The 17,648-nt window shown below is 46.0% G+C and overlaps 1 pseudogene; it reads left to right on the top strand.

Annotated features, from left to right (window-relative positions):
* The first annotated feature begins 5,461 nt into the window (after nt 1–5,461).
* Nucleotides 5,462–17,648, top strand: part of LOC135536945 (FH2 domain-containing protein 1-like) — a 44,351-nt pseudogene continuing 32,164 nt past the window's right edge.

Below are 17,648 nucleotides of genomic sequence, written 5' to 3'. Positions count from 1 at the left end.
CTTCTAGCTGTGATGTTATGTTTACCGCGAGCCTATTGTCACAGAGAACCCATGTCCACGATGATCCACATCGGACAAAGCATTCTGGGATAGGGCGGGGTGTGGTGGGAGATGACATTGCTGAGCGGTGACGAGCTGATCACTCACTCGCTAGTTAGCTTTTCTCAACTGACCCAATTATGACCCCCCCCCCACCAGACCAGCATTGTGGGCCCTGACCTATATATTGAGAGAGAGAGATGCTGAGAGAAACCATTGGAGAGAGATGCTGAGAGAAACCATTAGAGAGAGATGCTGAGAGAAACCATTAGAGAGAGATGCTGAGAGAAACCTGACAACCTCCCCTTCCCTTAGAACGGGCTTGGAACCTCTAACCCTGACAACCTCCCCTTCCCTTAGAACGGGCTTGGAACCTCTAACCCTGACAACCTCCCCCTTCCCTTAGAACGGGCTTGGAACCTCTAACCCTGACAACCTCCCCTTCCCTTAGAACGGGCTTGGAACCTCTAACCCTGACAACCTCCCCCTTCCCTTAGAACGGGCTTGGAACCTCTAACCCTGACAACCTCCCCTTCCCTTAGAACGGGCTTGGAACCTCTAGCCCTGACAACCTCCCCCTTCCCTTAGAACGGGCTTGGAACCTCTAACCCTGACAACCTCCCCCTCCCCTTAGAACGGGCTTGGAACCTCTAACCCTGACAACCTCCCCCTTCCCTTAGAACGGGCTTGGAACCTCTAACCCTGACAACCTCCCCTTCCCTTAGAACGGGCTTGGAACCTCTAACCCTGACAACCTCCCCTTCCCTTAGAACGGGCTTGGAACCTCTAACCCTGACAACCTCCCCCTTCCCTTAGAACGGGCTTGGAACCTCTAACCCTGACAACCTCCCCCTTCCCTTAGAACGGGCTTGGAACCTCTAACCCTGACAACCTCCCCCTTCCCTTAGAACGGGCCTGGAACCTCTAACCCTGACAACCTCCCCCTTCCCTTAGAACGAGCTTGGAACCTCTAACCCTGACAACCTCCCCTTCCCTTAGAACGGGCTTGGAACCTCTAACCCTGACAACCTCCCCTTCCCTTAGAACGGGCTTGGAACCTCTAACCCTGACAACCTCCCCTTCCCTTAGAACGGGCTTGGAACCTCTAACCCTGACAACCTCCCCCTTCCCTTAGAACGGGCTTGGAACCTCTAACCCTGACAACCTCCCCTTCCCTTAGAACGGGCTTGGAACCTCTAACCCTGACAACCTCCCCCTTCCCTTAGAACGAGCTTGGAACCTCTAACCCTGACAACCTCCCCTTCCCTTAGAACGGGCTTGGAACCTCTAACCCTGACAACCTCCCCTTCCCTTAGAACGGGCTTGGAACCTCTAACCCTGACAACCTCCCCCTTCCCTTAGAACGGGCTTGGAACCTCTAACCCTGACAACCGCACCATGGTGGCGGTGGGGTTATGGTTTGGGGCAGGCATAAGCTACGGACAACCAACACAATTGCATTTTATCAAATCACAATTTGAATGCAGAGAGATACCGTGACGAGATCCTGAGACCCATTGTTGTGCCATTCATCCACCTCCATCAACCCCATGTTTCAGCATGATAACGCACGGCCCCATGTCGCAAGGATCTGTACACAATTCCTGGAAGCTGAAAACGTCCCAGTTCTTTCATGGCCCACATTCTCACCAGACACGTCACCCATTGAGCATGTTTGGGATGCTCTGGATCAATGTGTACAATGTTCACAACATTGACATCAGCAAACTGCTCACGCACGTCTGCCATCGGTACAGTTGAAACTGGGATTTATCCGTGAAGAGCACACTTCTCCAGTGAGGCCGGTGGCCATCGAACATTTACCCACTGAAGTCGGTTACGACGCCTAACTGCAGTCAGGTCACGACCCTGGTGAGGACGACGAGCACGGAGATGAGCTTTCCTGAGATGGTTTCTGACAGTTAGTGCAGAAATTCTTCGATTCCCACAGTTTCATCAGCTGTCCTTGTGACTGGTCTCAGATGATCCCACAGGTGTAGAGGCCGAAGGAGGAGTAGGAAGAGGGGGGGGGGGGGTACAGCGCTGTAGACTGTTGTAGTTGGTATGATTCGGGTCAAGGTTTGATCTGGTCAGCTGAAGGTTCACACTGAGCTCAGAGATGTTACACACACACACACACACACACACACACACACACACACACACACACACACACACACACACACACACACCCCTTAGCCAAATACATTTAAACTCAGTTTTTCACAATTCCTGACATTTAATCCCAAGTAAAAATTCCCTGTCTTAGATCAGTTAGAGTTAGGATCACCACTGTATGTTAAGAATGTAAAATGTCAGAATAATAGTAGAGAGAATTATTTATTTCAGCTTTTATTTCTTTCATCACATTCCCAGTGGGTCAGAAGTTTACATACTCAATTAGTATTTGGTAGCATTGCCTTTAAATGGTTTAACTTGGGTCAGGGAGCCTTCCACAAGCTTCCCACAATAGGCTGGGTGAATTTTGTCCCATTCCTCCTGACAGAGCTGGTGTAACTGAGTCAGGTTTGTAGGCCTCCTTGCTTGCACACACTTTTTCAGTTCTGCCCACAAATGTTCTAAAGGATTGAGGTCAGGGTTTTGTGATGGCCACTCCAATATCTTGACTTTGTTGTCCTTAAGACATTAAGACAAGCATACTTAAGACATGAAGTATGCTTGGGGTCATTGTCCATTTGGAAGACCCATTTTTGACCAAGCTTTAACTTTCTGACTGATGTCTTGAGATGTTGCTTCAATATATCTACAATATATATCTACAATATGCAATATATCCACATAATAAGAAACAATTGTTGGAAAAATGACTTGTGTCATCCACAAAGAAGATGTCCTAACCGCCAAAACTATAGTTTGTTAGCAAGAAATGTGTGGAGTGGTTGAAAAGCAAGTTATAAGGGAGAGCTCCTGGTGGTTCCTTGATGCAGGTTTGTCATAAGAAATAGACACGCGATTTCGGACATTTGAAAAGGTCCTGAGAACGATATTTGCCTTCGTCGGCGCCCAAAACTCATCACTGCTTGAACTCATCACTGCTTAAACTCATCACTGCTTAAACTCATCACTGCTTAAACTCATCACTGCTTAAACTCATCACTGCTTGAACTCATCACTGCTTGAACTCATCACTGCTTGAACTCATCACTGCTTGAACTCATCACTGCTTGAACTCATCACTGCTTGAACTCATCACTGCTTGAACTCATCACTGCTTGAACTCATCACTGCTTGAACTCATCACTGCTTGAACTCATCTTAGACCACTGGACCACTGCAGTTCTCCAGCATGCAGGGAGAGTAATTGATGAGAAGCATTATGTGTTATTATTATTTTGTTTCAAGCCTTCCCCAAACCAAAGCCCCAACCTTAACCACTCGTGATTAAAGACTCCAACCTAACTTCCGACTCTCCAACTGTCGATACACAAACACACACACCCTTGGGCACGCAGTGTTAAACTGGACTAGTACTAGTGGCTGTATACACACACACGTTCCACCCATCCCTGTTAGGAGCCACATCACTTCCTGACAATGAATATAAATGGAGGAAGTGTCGGGGTGTTCTGTGTGTGTTTCGGGGTGTGTGTCTGTCGGTTTGTGTGGGTGTGGGTGTGTGTGTGTGTCTGTGTCGGTGTGTGTCTGTGTGTGTGTGTGTGTGTGTGGTGTGTGTGTGTGTGTTACCAGAGTGTAAAGTGAATCCCGAGGCTGCTGGTGACTGAAATATTAAAGGGGCAGTGCAGTTAAAAAAGTAATCTTCCTGTTTAAAAAAAATATTTTGTATATAACTACAGTGCATTCGGAATGTATTCTGACCCCTTGACTTCATTCCACCCCATAATGACATCACAATACCCCTTAATGACATCACAATACCCCCATAATGACAACACAATACCCCTTAATGACATCACAATACCCCTTAATGACATCACAATACCCCCATAATGACAACACAATACCCCTTAATGACATCACAATACCCCTTAATGACATCACAATACCCCTTAATGACATCACAATAACCCCATAATGACATCACAATACCCCTTAATGACATCACAATACCCCATAATGGCATCACAATACCCCATAATGACATCACAATACCCCATAATGACATCACTATACCCCATAATGACATCACAATACCCCATAATGACATCACAATAACCCCATAATGACATCACAATACCCCATACTGACGAAGCGAAAACAGCTTTCTAGAAATGTTGGCAAACTGACTCTTTGCTATGAGACTTAAAATTGAGCTCAGGTGCATCCTGTTTCCATTGATCATCCTTGAGATGTTTCTACAACTTGACTGGAGTCCACCTGTGGTAAATTCAATTGATTGGACATGATTTGGAAAGGCACACACCTGTCTATATAAGGTCCCACAGTTGACAGTGCATGTCAGAGCAAAAACCAAGCCATGAGGTCAAAGGAATTGTCTGAGCTATCTACATAATCTACGTAATCCATTTTAGAATAAGACTGGAACATAACAATCTGTGTCTGAATACTTTCTGAATGTATTTAAAACAAACACAGATCATTTAAATGGCAAAAGGAGGCTCAGGGAAATAGATCATTAAAAAACATATATTTGGGATTATTTTTATGAAATGAACACACAATTATTTATTTATTAGATGTGCAGTGACGGCAGTAGGCAGTGATTTAAAAAAAATAGAATTAAAAAGACTACATGTGGCCTTTTTAAATAAGTAATGTGCAGAGGGATCGTGACTGGTCTCCTTTCTGTCTGCTCTGACGTGTTCAGATGGTTGTTCTCTCAAAGCTCTGCTTGGCAAACAAGAACCTGAAAATAGACTCAATTCAAAGGGACTTTATTGGCATTGAAGCTTCAAAAGAATAGAGACATTTCAAAACGTTATATTATTGGCTGTGTGTTTTAACAATGTGTAAGATGAAGTACAAAAGGGAATCTCTCTCTTTCTGTCTCTCTCTCTCTCTCTCTCTCTCTCTCTCTCTCTCTCTTGTCTCTCTCTCTCTCTCTCTCTCTCTCTCTCTCTCTCTCTCTCTCTCTCTCTCAATTCAATGGCTTTATTGGCATGGGAAACATGTGTTAACATTGCCAAAGCGAGTAAGGTAGATAATATATAAAGTGAAATAAACAATATAAATTAACAGTAGACATCACACATACAGAAGTTTCAAAACAATAAAGACATTACAAATGTCATATATATATATATATATACAGTGTTTTTACAATGTACAAATGGTAAAGGACACAAGATAAAATGGACAGCGGAGTCAATCACCACCTTCCGGAGACACCTGAAACCCCACCTCTTCAAGGAATACCTAGGATAGGATAAGTAATCCTTCTCACCACCCCCCCTTAATGATTTAGATGCACTATTGTAAAGTGGCTGTTCCACTGGATGTCAGAAGGTGAATTCACCAATTTGTAAGTCGCTCTGGATAAGAGCGTCTGCTAAATGACTTAAATGTAAATGTAATAAAATAAATAAGCATAGATATGGGTTGTATTTACAATGGTGCGTGTTCTTCATTGGTTGCCCTTTTCTCGTGGCAACAGGTCACAAATCTTGCTGCTGTGATGGCACACTGTGGAATTTCACCCAGTAGATATGGGAGTTTTTCAAAATTGGATTTGTTTTCGAATTCTTTGGGAATCGCTTCCCTTTAGGTGGTTATAGAATTTAACAGCTCTTTTCTGGATTTTGATAATTAGTGGGTATCGGCCTAATTCTGCTCTGCATGCATTATTTGGTGTTCTACGTTGTACACGGAGGATATTTTTGCAGAATTCTGCGTGCAGAGTCTCAATTTGGTGTTTGTCCCATTTTGTGAAGTCTTGGTTGGTGAGCGGACCCCAGACCTCACAACCATAAAGGGCAATGGGCTCTATGACTGATTCAAGTATTTTTAGCCAAATCCTAATTGGTATGTTGAAATTTATGTTCCTTTTGATGGCATAGAATGCCCTTCTTGCCTTGTGTCTCAGATCGTTCACAGCTTTGTGGAAGTTACCTGTGGCGCTGATGTTTAGGCCGAGGTATGTATAGTGTTTGTGTGCTCTAGGGCAACAGTGTCTAGATGGAATTTGTATTTGTGGTCCTGGTGACTGGACCTTTTTTGGAACACCATTATTTTGGTCTTACTGAGATTTACTGTCAGGGCCCAGGTCTGTCAGGGCCCAGGTCTGTCAGGGCCCAGGTCTGTCAGGGCCCAGGTCTGTCAGGGCCCAGGTCTGACAGAATCTGTGCATAAGATCTAGGTGCTGCTGTAGGCCCTCCTTGGTTGGTGACAGAAGTACCAGATCATCAGCAAACAGCAGACATTTGACTTCGGATTCTAGTAGGGTGAGGCCGGGTGCTGCAGACTTTTCTAGTGCCCGCGCCAGTTCGTTGATATATATGTTGAAGAGGGAGGGGCTTAAGCTGAGAAGACTTTGCCTTTGTTTTGGTTTGTTTGGTTGTCATTTAGGGTGTGCAGTGTGAATACATGGTCTGTTGTACGGTAATCTGGTAAAAAGCCAATTTGACATTTGCTCAGTACATTGTTTTCATTGAGGAAGTGCACGAGTCTGCTGTTAATGATAATGCAGAGGATTTTCCCAAGGTTACTGTTGACGCATATTCCACGGTAGTTATTGGAGTCAAATTTGTCTCCATTTTTGTGGATTGGGGTGATCAGTCCTTGGTTCCAAATATTGGGGACGATGCCAGAGCTAAGGATGATGTTAAAGAGTTTATAGCCAATTGGAATTTGTTGTCTGTGTATTTGATCATTTCATTGAGGATACCATGGAGGGTTTTATTTTGTCCTGTAACTCATTCAATGTAATTGGAGAATCTCTCTCTGTCTCTGTCTCTGTCTCTCTCTGTCTCTCTCTCTCTGTCTCTCTCTCTCTCTCTCTCTCTCTCTCTCTCTGTCTCTCTCTGTCTCTCTCTCTCTCTGTCTCTCTCTCTCTCTGTCTCTCTCTCTCTCTGTCTCTCTCTCTCTGTCTCTGTCTTTGTCTCTCTCTGTCTCTCTCTTTCTCTCTCTCTCCCCCCTCTTGCTCTCTCTGTTTCTCTATCTCTCTCTCCTCTCTCTCTCTCTCTCTCTCTCTCTCTCTCTGGAGCGCGAGTGGTTTGAAATGTTTCCAGAGCTGATTGAGGTTAATGTAGTCTAAACCTATTGGAATATCCCCCAGCTGTTCATCATAACACCAGACACCAGAACTAGAGGTGTGTCATTGATTTTGATGGGTTGTTTTTTTTAGATTTCTCGGGGTAGGAAAAAACTGGACAAAATGCAGAAGGTTTTTTAGCAGTTATCCGAACGTTGTTGTTTACAGTGAACACATCAACCCTGTAGGCCTCAACCAGACTATCCAGTCTGATCGCTCAACCTCACTCCCCTTTCCTTTGCTTTGACCAATCAGCAGCTGGGATGCATGTGATGAGCAGAATCTCTCCAGCCAATGAGAAAAGAGTTTCCAGGAAGTGGATGCGGTTGAAGTTATGTCTCTGCCCCCTGCCTCTACAATTCCCGTCCCTGATGGCAACAAGACAGGACCTCCTCTCCCTCCTCCTCCTCCTCCCCCCTGCGGCCCTCCTCCCCCGCCCCCTCCACCCGGTGCGGTCGACCCCATAGGAGGGATAAAGAAGAGGCGGGTCCGGAGTTTCTTCTGGAAACCCATACCTGAAGACCAGGTTAGTTACACTCCTCCTACTTCTACCAGTAGACCCCGCCCCTACTCTGAGGACCAGGTTAGTTACACTCCTCCTACTTCTACCAGTAGACCCCGCCCCTACTCTGAGGACCAGGTTAGTTACACTCCTCCTACTTCTACCAGTAGACCCCGCCCCTATACCAGTAGACCCCGCCCATACCTGAAGACCAGGTTAGTTACACTCCTCCTACTTCTACCAGTAGACCCCGCCCCTATACCAGTAGACCCCGCCCATACCTGAAGACCAGGTTAGTTACACTCCTCCTACTTCTACCAGTAGACCCCGCCCCTATACCAGTAGACCCCGCCCCTACTCTGAAGACCAGGTTAGTTACACTCCTCCTACTTCTTATACCAGTAGACTCCGCCCCTACTCTGAAGACCAGGTTAGTTACACTCCTCCTACTTCTTATACCAGTAGACCCTGCCCATACCTGAAGACCAGGTTAGTTACACTCCTCCTACTTCTACCAGTAGACCCCGCCCCTATACCAGTAGACCCCGCCCATACCTGAAGACCAGGTTAGTTACACTCCTCCTACGTCTTATACCAGTAGACCCCGCCCATACCTGAAGACCAGGTTAGTTACACTCCTCCTACTTCTACCAGTAGACTCCGCCCCTATACCAGTAGACCCCGCCCATACCTGAAGACCAGGTTAGTTACACTCCTACTTCTACCAGTAGACCCCGCCCCTATACCAGTAGACCCCGCCCCTACTCTGAAGACCAGGTTAGTTACACTCCTCCTACTTCTTATACCAGTAGACTCCGCCCCTACTCTGAAGACCAGGTTAGTTACACTCCTCCTACTTCTTATACCAGTAGACCCCGCCCATACCTGAAGACCAGGTTAGTTACACTCCTCCTACTTCTTATACCGTTAGACCCCGCCCATACCTGAAGACCAGGTTAGTTACACTCCTCCTACTTCTTATACCAGTAGACCCCGCCCATACCTGAAGACCAGGTTAGTTACACTCCTCCTACTTCTTATACCGTTAGACCCCGCCCCTATACCAGTGGACCACGCCCCTACTCTGAAGACCAGGATAGTTACACTCCTCCTACTTCTTATACCGTTAGACCCCGCCCCTATACCAGTGGACCACGCCCCTACTCTGAAGACCAGGTTAGTTACACTCCTCCTACTTCTTATACCGTTAGACCCCGCCCCTATACCAGTGGACCACGCCCCTACTCTGAAGACAAGGTTAGTTACACTCCTCCTACTTCTTATACCAGTAGACCCCGCCCCTATACCAGTAGACCCCGCCCCTACTCTGAGGACCAGGTTAGTTACACTCCTCCTACTTCTTATACCAGTAGACCCCGCCTCTACTCTGAGGACCCGGTTAGTTACACTCCTCCTACTTCTTATACCAGTAGACCCCGCCCCTATACCAGTAGACCCCGCCCCTACTCCATACTCCCTTAAAAACCTTCTCTAGAAAAAAGCAGCAATTGTACTGTTTGTCCAGTATACACTTCCTCAAAATAGTCAGAATTAATCTAAGATAACTCCAGAAATCTGTCATTAATTTGGACGCAGTTTTTTCTCAATGAACAAAATGTACATGAAAATAAGTTATGCCCATTGAAATAACAAAAAACCTGCTGTTGACCAATCACCGACGAAGGGGCGTAGACTTCGGCTTGCCTCTCGAAAAAAAAAATATTGTGTGCCCGAAAAGCCGAAAAAAAAAACCCACACCGTAGTCTAAAACGAACCAATATAGGCATAAACTCTTCTAAACTGTTTGGTCTGGGAACCTTAAACCCCCTAACTGCGATGTAACGGTCTCCAGGTGAAAGGGCGGACCAACCTGTGGACACAGCTTCCTGTGCGGCAGCAGCAGTACTACATAGACGTCCAGACCATCGAGGAGCTGTTCAGTCAGACGGACTGTCAATCATCTGGGGTTACCTCTGTGACTAGGGGGGGGAAGGCCCGAGGCTCCCTCAGAGAGACCAAAGATGAGGTGAGGAGGAGAGGACACACACACACCCCTTTTATGGCCAATGAGGTGTTGTGTCAAACAGATATATTCCATCTTGGCTCTGAGTTAGCAAAGTGTTGCATTTGCGTTTTCATTCTCTCTCTGTTCTTTTCTCTCTGTTCTCTCTCTCTTTATCAATGTTTCTCTCTGTTCTCTCTCTACCAATGTTTCTCTCTGTTCTCTCTCTCAATTCAATTCAAATTCAATTCAAAGGGCTTTATTGCCATGGGGAAACATATGTTAACATTGCCAAAGCAAGTGAAATAGAGAATAAACAAAAGTGAAGAAAACAATAAAAATGAACAGTAAACATTACACTCACAGAAGTTCCAAAAGAATAAAGACATTTCAAATGTCATATTATGTCTGTCTACAGTGTTGTGATAATATGCAAATAGTTAAAGTACAAAAGGCAAAATAAATAAACATAAATATGGGTTGTATTTACAACGGTGTTTTGTCCTTCACTGGTTGCTCTTTTCTCGGGGCAACAGGTCGACATCTCGCTACTGTGGTATTTCACCCAGTAGATATGGGAGTTTAGCAACATTTGATTTGTTTTCAAATTCCTTCTCTCTCAGATCAGTATCCTGGACTGGAAGAGAGGGATGAATGTGGGAATTTACCTCAAACAGTTCAAGAAGTAAGTCTGTCCTCATGATACTCTGTCTCTCTCTCCCGCATATATATATATATAAAAAAGTTTGAAATATATAGACATATTATGTATAGATATAGATATATTATGTATAGATATATATATATACAGTGCCTTGCGAAAGTATTCGGCCCCCTTGAACTTTGCGACCTTTTGCCACATTTCAGGCTTCAAACATAAAGATATAAAACTGTATTTTTTTTGTGAAGAATCAACAACAAGTGGGACACAATCATGAAGTGGAACGACATTTTTTGGATATTTCAAACTTTTTTAACAAATCAAAAACTGAAAAATTGGGCGTGCAAAATTATTCAGCCCCTTTACTTTCAGTGCAGCAAACTGTCTCCAGAAGTTCAGTGAGGATCTCTGAATGATCCAATGTTGACCTAAATGACTAATGATGATAAATACAATCCACCTGTGTGTAATCAAGTCTCCGTATAAATGCACCTGCACTGTGATAGTCTCAGAGGTGCGTTAAAAGCGCAGAGAGCATCATGAAGAACAAGGAACACACCAGGCAGGTCCGAGATACTGTTGTGAAGAAGTTTAAAGCCGGATTTGGATACAAAAAGATTTCCCAAGCTTTAAACATCCCAAGGAGCACTGTGCAAGCGATAATATTGACATGGAAGGAGTATCAGACCACTGCAAATCTACCAAGACCTGGCCGTCCCTCTAAACTTTCAGCTCATACAAGGAGAAGACTGATCAGAGATGCAGCCAAGAGGCCCATGATCACTTTGGATGAACTGCAGAGATCTACAGCTGAGGTGGGAGACTCTGTCCATAGGACAACAATCAGTCGTATATTGCACAAATCTGGCCTTTATGGAAGAGTGGCAAGAAGAAAGCCATTTCTTAAAGATATCCATAAAAAGTGTCGTTTAAAGTTTGCCACAAGCCACCTGGGAGACACACCAAACATGTGGAAGAAGGTGCTCTGGTCAGATGAAACCAAAATTGAACTTTTTGGCAACAATGCAAAACGTTATGTTTGGCGTAAAAGCAACACAGCTTATCACCCTGAACACACCATCCCCACTGTCATACATGGTGGTGGCAGCATCATGGTTTGGGCCTGCTTTTCTTCAGCAGGGACAGGGAAGATGGTTAAAATTGATGGGAGTATGGATGGAGACAAATACAAGACCATTCTGGAAGAAAACCTGATGGAGTCTGCAAAAGACCTGAGACTGGGACGGAGATTTGTCTTCCAACAAGACAATGATCCAAAACATAAAGCAAAATCTACAATGGAATGGTTCAAAAATAAACATATCCAGGTGTTAGAATGGCCAAGTCAAAGTCCAGACCTGAATCCAATCGAGAATCTGTGGAAAGAACTGAAAACTGCTGTTCACAAATGCTCTCCATCCAACCTCACTGAGCTCGAGCTGTTTTGTAAGGAGGAATGGGAAAAAATGTTCAGTCTCTCGATGTGCAAAACTGATAGAGACATACCCCAAGCGACTTACAGCTGTAATTGCAGCAAAAGGTGGCGCTACAAAGTATTAACTTAAGGGGGCTGAATAATTTTGCACACCCAATTTTTCAGTTTTTGATTTGATAAAAAAAGTTTGAAATATCCAATAAATGTCGTTCCACTTCATGATTGTGTCCCACTTGTTGTTGATTCTTCACAAAAAAATACAGTTTTATATCTTTATGTTTGAAGCCTGAAATGTGGCAAAAGGTCGCAAAGTTCAAGGGGGCCGAATACTTTCGCAAGGCACTATATATATATATATACACACACACACATGTACAGTGCATTCGGTCTGGAGTCTTTAGTATTCAGACCCCTTGAATTTTTCAACATTTTGTTATGTTACAGCCTTAATCTAAAATGAATTTACTAATTGTTTTTTTTTCATCAATCGACACACAACACCCCGTAATGACTCAATACCCCATAATGACACAATACCCCATAATGACACAATACCCCATAATGACTCAATACCCCATAATGACTCAATACCCCGTAATGACTCAATACCCCATAATGACACAATACCCCATAATGACACAATACCCCATAATGACTCAATACCCCATAATGACTCAATACCCCGTAATGACTCAATACCCCGTAATGACTCAATACCCCGTAATGACTCAATACCCCGTAATGACTCAGTACCCCGTAATGACAAAGCAAAAAAACTTAAATATTATATTTACATAAGTATTCAGACCTTTTACTCAGTACTTACAGACTCAAGTCTTCTTGGGTATGATGTTCAAGCTTGGCACATCTGTATTTGGGGAATTTCTCCCATTCTTCTCTGTACATACTCTCAAGCTCTGTCAGGTTGGATGGGGAGCGTCGCTGTACAGCTATTTTCAGGTCTCTTCAGTGATGTTCGATCGGGTTCAAGTCCGGGCTTTGGCTGGGCCACTCAATGACATTCAGAGACTTGTCCCGAAGCCACTCCTGCATTGTCTTGGCTGTGTGCTTAAGGTCTTTGTCCTGTTGGAAGGTGAACCTTCGCCCCAGTCTGAGGTCCTGAGTGCTCTGGAGCAGGTTTTCATCAAGGATCTCTCTGTACTTTGCTCTGTTCATCTTTCCTTCGATCCTGACTAGTCTCCCAGTTCCTGTCTCTGAAAAACATCCCCACAGCATGATGCTGCCACCACCATGCTTCACCGTAGGGATGGTGCCAGGTTTCCTCCAGACGTGACGCTTGGCATTCAGGCCAGAGAGTTAAATCTGGGTTTCATCAGACCAGAGAATCTTGTTTCTCATGGTCTGGGAGTCTTTAGGTGTTCCAAGTGGCCTGTCATGTGCCTTTTACTGAGGAGTGGCTTCCATCTGGCCAGGCAGCCAGTGGCTTCCAGTTTGGCCGGGTGGCCAGCTCGAGGACGAGTCTTAGTGGTTCCAGATTTCTTCCAATTAAGAATGATGGAGGCCACTGTGTTCTTGGGGACCTTCAATGCTGTAGAAATGTTTTGCTACCCTTCCCCAGATCTGTGCCTCGGCACAATCCTGTCTCTGAGCTCAATTCCTACAATCTCATGGCTTGGTTTTTGCTCTGACATGCACTGTCAACTCTGAGACCTTATGTGCCTTTCCAAATCATGTCTAATCAATTGAATTTACCACAGGTGGATTCCAATCAAGTTGTAGAAACATCTCAAGGATGATCAATGGAAACAGGATGCAAATTTCAAGTCTCATAGCAAAGAGTATGAAAACTTATGTAAATTATTTCAGTTTTTTTTTGTTTTTAATACTTTTTACAAAAATGTCAAAAAACAGTTTTTTGCTTTGTCATTATGTGTTACTGTGTGTAGATTAAGGAACACATTTAATCCATTTTAGAATAAGGCTGTAACGTAACAACATGTGGGAATAGTAGAGGGGTCTGAATACTTTCCAAATGCATTGTGTCTATGTGTATGTGTAGTTAGCTAGCCGACTACTGGATGATCCAACTTTCAAAACGAGTCCATTTTTGGCCACAGAATCTAAATCAAATCAAATTTATTTATAAAGCCCTTCGTACATCAGCTGATATCTCAAAGTGCTGTACAGAAACCCAGCCTAAAACCCCAAACATCAAGCAATGCAGGTGTAGAAGCACGGTGGCTAGGAAAAACTCCCTCGAAAGGCCTAAACCTAGGAAGAAACCTAGACAGGAACCAGGTTATGAGGGGACAGCCACAGCAGTCCAACTAGCTAGCTAGCCACAGCAGTCCAACTAGCTAGCTAGCCACAGCAGTCCAACTAGCTAGCTAGCCACAGCAGACAACAAACTAGGTAGCCACAGCAGACAACAAACTAGGTAGCCACAGCAGTCCAACGAGCTAGCTAGCTACAGCAGTCAACTAGCTAGCTAGCCACAGCAGTCAACTAGCTAGGTAGCCACAGCAGTCCAACTAGCTAGGTAGCCACAGCAGTCAACTAGCTAGGTAGCCACAGCAGTCAACTAGCTAGGTAGCCACAGCAGTCAATTAGCTCGGTAGCCACAGCAGTCAACGAGCTAGGTAGCCACAGCAGTCAACTACAGCAGTCAACGAGCTAGGTAGCCACAGCAGTCAACTAGCTAGTGTAACATAACTTTAGACCGTCCCCTCGCCCATACCCGGGTGCGAACCAGGGACTCTCTGCACACATCAACAACAGTCACCCACGAAGCATCGTTAACCATCGCTCCACAAAATCCGCGGCCCTTGCAGAGCAAGGGGAACCACTACTTCAAGGTCTCAGAGCAAGTGACGTCACCGATTGAAACGCCACGAGCGCGCACCGCTAACTAGCTAGCCATTTCACATCCGTTACACTAGGTAGCCTCAGCAGTCAACTAGCTAGGTAGCCACAGCAGTCATCTAGCTAGGTAGCCTCAGCAGTCAACTAGCTAGGTAGCCACAGCAGTCAACTAGCTAGGTAGCCACAGCAGTCAACTAGCTAGGTAGCCACAGCAGTCATCTAGCTAGGTAGCCTCAGCAGTCAACTAGCTAGGTAGCCACAGCAGTCAACTAGCTAGGTAGCCACAGCAGTCAACTAGCTAGGTAGCCACAGCAGTCAACTAGCTAGGTATCCACAGCAGTCAACTAGCTAGGTAGCCACAGCAGTCAACTAGCTAGGTAGCCACAGCAGTCAACTAGCTAGGTAGCCACAGCAGTCAACTAGCTAGGTAGCCACAGCAGTCAACAAGCTAGCTAGCCACAGCAGTCCAACTAGCTAGCTAGCCACAGCAGTCCAACTAGCTAGGTAGGCACAGCAGTCCAACCAGCTAAGTAGCCACAGCAGTCCAACTAGCTAGCTAGCCACAGCAGTCCAACTAGCTAGGTAGCCACAGCAGTCAACTAGCTAGGTAGCCACAGCAGTCCAACTAGCTTGGTAGCCACAGCAGTCAACTAGCTAGGTAGCCACAGCAGTCCAACTAACTAGGTAGCCACAGCAGTCCAACTAACTAGGTAGCCACAGCAGTCCAACTAGCTTGGTAGCCACAGCAGTCCAACTAGCTTGATAGCCACAGCAGTCCAACTAGCTTGGTAGCCATTTAGCTTTCGAGCACATTCACTTTTGTAAACACTTAACACGCCAGTTAGTTACCACATGTTCTTGTCAAACTGTTAACAGAGTAGCTAGCAAACAACAAGATGTGCCAAATAACAGCTTCAAACCCACTGATAACAGAGTAGCTAGCAAACAACAAGATGTGCCAAATAACAGCTTCAAACCCACTGATAACAGAGTAGCTAGCAAACAACAAGATGTGCCAAATAACAGCTTCAAACCCACTGATAACAGAGTAGATAGCAAACAACAAGATGTGCCAAATAACAGCTTCAAACCCACTGTCAACAGAGTAGCTAGCAAACAACAAATGCTAATCTACTGGAGGGCAAATAAATCAGATTTGACCGTTCAGACAAGTCACATGGCCAGGAATCAGATTTGAATCAGACTTCAAACCAGGTAGCTTGGAATATCCGATTCCATATGCTTTCTGGCTGTTCTGGACAAAGAATAGATTCAAATCGAATCTGCAAACAAATAGGATTTTAGTCACTTCAACAGGGCTTTAGACTGAACACACACACGTTGGATGAGTTGGTGTTGGTGGAGAAGAATGCAGAGTACTTTTCCAGTTTGTGTTGACTGCATCAATAGCCGATGCCACCAGTTAGCTGTCTCTGCTGCCACAACACAACGCACGGGGGGAGATATGAGGGTGATACGTTGTCTTGTCTTGTGAGTTTGTGAGACGACGTCTTTCATGCATGTTTAGTGTTGAGGTCAAACACCTCCTTTTTTTCCCCCCCTCCCTTGACCAATCAAAGCATTTTGCCACATAAGCAGCCATCTGTCTGACTAAAACATAGGTTTGACCCCCACCACCCTCTCTCCCTTTCCCCTCTCCCTTTCCCCTCTCTCTCCCCCTCTCCTCTCTCCCTTTCCCCTCTCTCTCCCCCTCTCCCCTCTCTCTCCCCCTCTCTCTCCTCTCTCCCTTTCCCCTCTCTCTCCTCTCTCCCTTTCCCCTCTCTCTCCCTTTCCCCTCTCTCTCCCTTTCCCCTCTCTCTCCCCCTCCCCTCTCTCCCCCTCTCCTCTTTCTCCCCTCCTTTCCCTTCACCCTCTCTCCCCTCCTCTCTCCTCTTTTCATGTTGTCCCCCTCTCTCTCCCCCTCTCCTCTCTCCCCTCCTCTCTCCTCTTTTCATGTCTTTCCCCTCTCTCTCCCCTCCTCTCCTCTTTTCATGTCTTCCCCCTCTCTCTCCCCCTCTCCTCTCTCCCCTCCTCTCTCCTCTTTTCATGTCTTTCCCCTCTCTCTCCCCTCCTCTCCTCTTTTCATGTCTTCCCCCTCTCTCTCCCCCTCTCCTCTCTCCCCTCCTCTCTCTCCTCTTTTCATGTCTTTCCCCTCTCTCTCCCCTCCTCTCCTCTTTTCATGTCTTCCCCCTCTCTCTCCCCCTCTCCTCTCTCCTCTTTTCATGTCTTCCCCCTCTCTCTCCCCCTCTCTCCCCTCCCCTCCTCTCTCCTCTTTTCATGTCTTTCCCCTCTCTCCCTCCTCTCCTCTTTTCATGTCCTCCCCCTCTCTCTCCCCCTCTCCTCTCTCCCCTCCTCTCTCCTCTTTTCATGTCTTTCCCCTCTCTCCCCTCCTCTCCTCTTTTCATGTCTTCCCCCTCTCTCTCCCCCTCTCCTCTCTCCCCTCCTCTCTCCTCTTTTCATGTCTTCCCCCTCTCTCTCCCCCTCTCTCTCCCCCTCTCCTCTCTCCCCTCCTCTCTCCTCTTTTCATGTCTTTCCCCTCTCTCCCTCCTCTCCTCTTTTCATGTCTTCCCCCTCTCTCCCCCCCCTCTCCTCTCTCCCCTCCTCTCCTCTTTTTCATGTCTTCCCCCTCTCTCTCCCCCTCTCTCTCCCCCTCTCCTCTCTCCCCTCCTCTCTCCTCTTTTCATGTCCTCCCCCCTCTCTCCCCCCTCCCTCTCTCCCCTCCTCTCTCCTCTTTTCATGTCTTTCCCCTCTCTCTCCCCTCCTCTCCTCTTTTCATGTCTTCCCCCTCTCTCTCCCCCTCTCCTCTCTCCCCTCCTCTCTCCTCTTTTCATGTCTTTCCCCTCTCTCTCCCCTCCTCTCTCCTCTTTTCATGTCTTTCCCCTCTCTCTCCCCTCCTCTCTCCTCTTTCATGTCTTCCCCCTCTCTCTCCCCCCTCTCCTCTCTCCCCTCCTCTCTCCTCCTCTTTCATGTCTTTCCCTCTCTCTCCCCTCCTCTCCT

The sequence above is a fragment of the Oncorhynchus masou genome, unplaced genomic scaffold (genome assembly GCF_036934945.1).
Source record: "Oncorhynchus masou masou isolate Uvic2021 unplaced genomic scaffold, UVic_Omas_1.1 unplaced_scaffold_686, whole genome shotgun sequence".
NCBI lineage: Eukaryota > Metazoa > Chordata > Actinopteri > Salmoniformes > Salmonidae > Oncorhynchus > Oncorhynchus masou.
The sequence above is the reverse complement of the archived record's forward strand: the minus strand, read 5'-3'. Positions and strand labels throughout refer to the sequence as shown.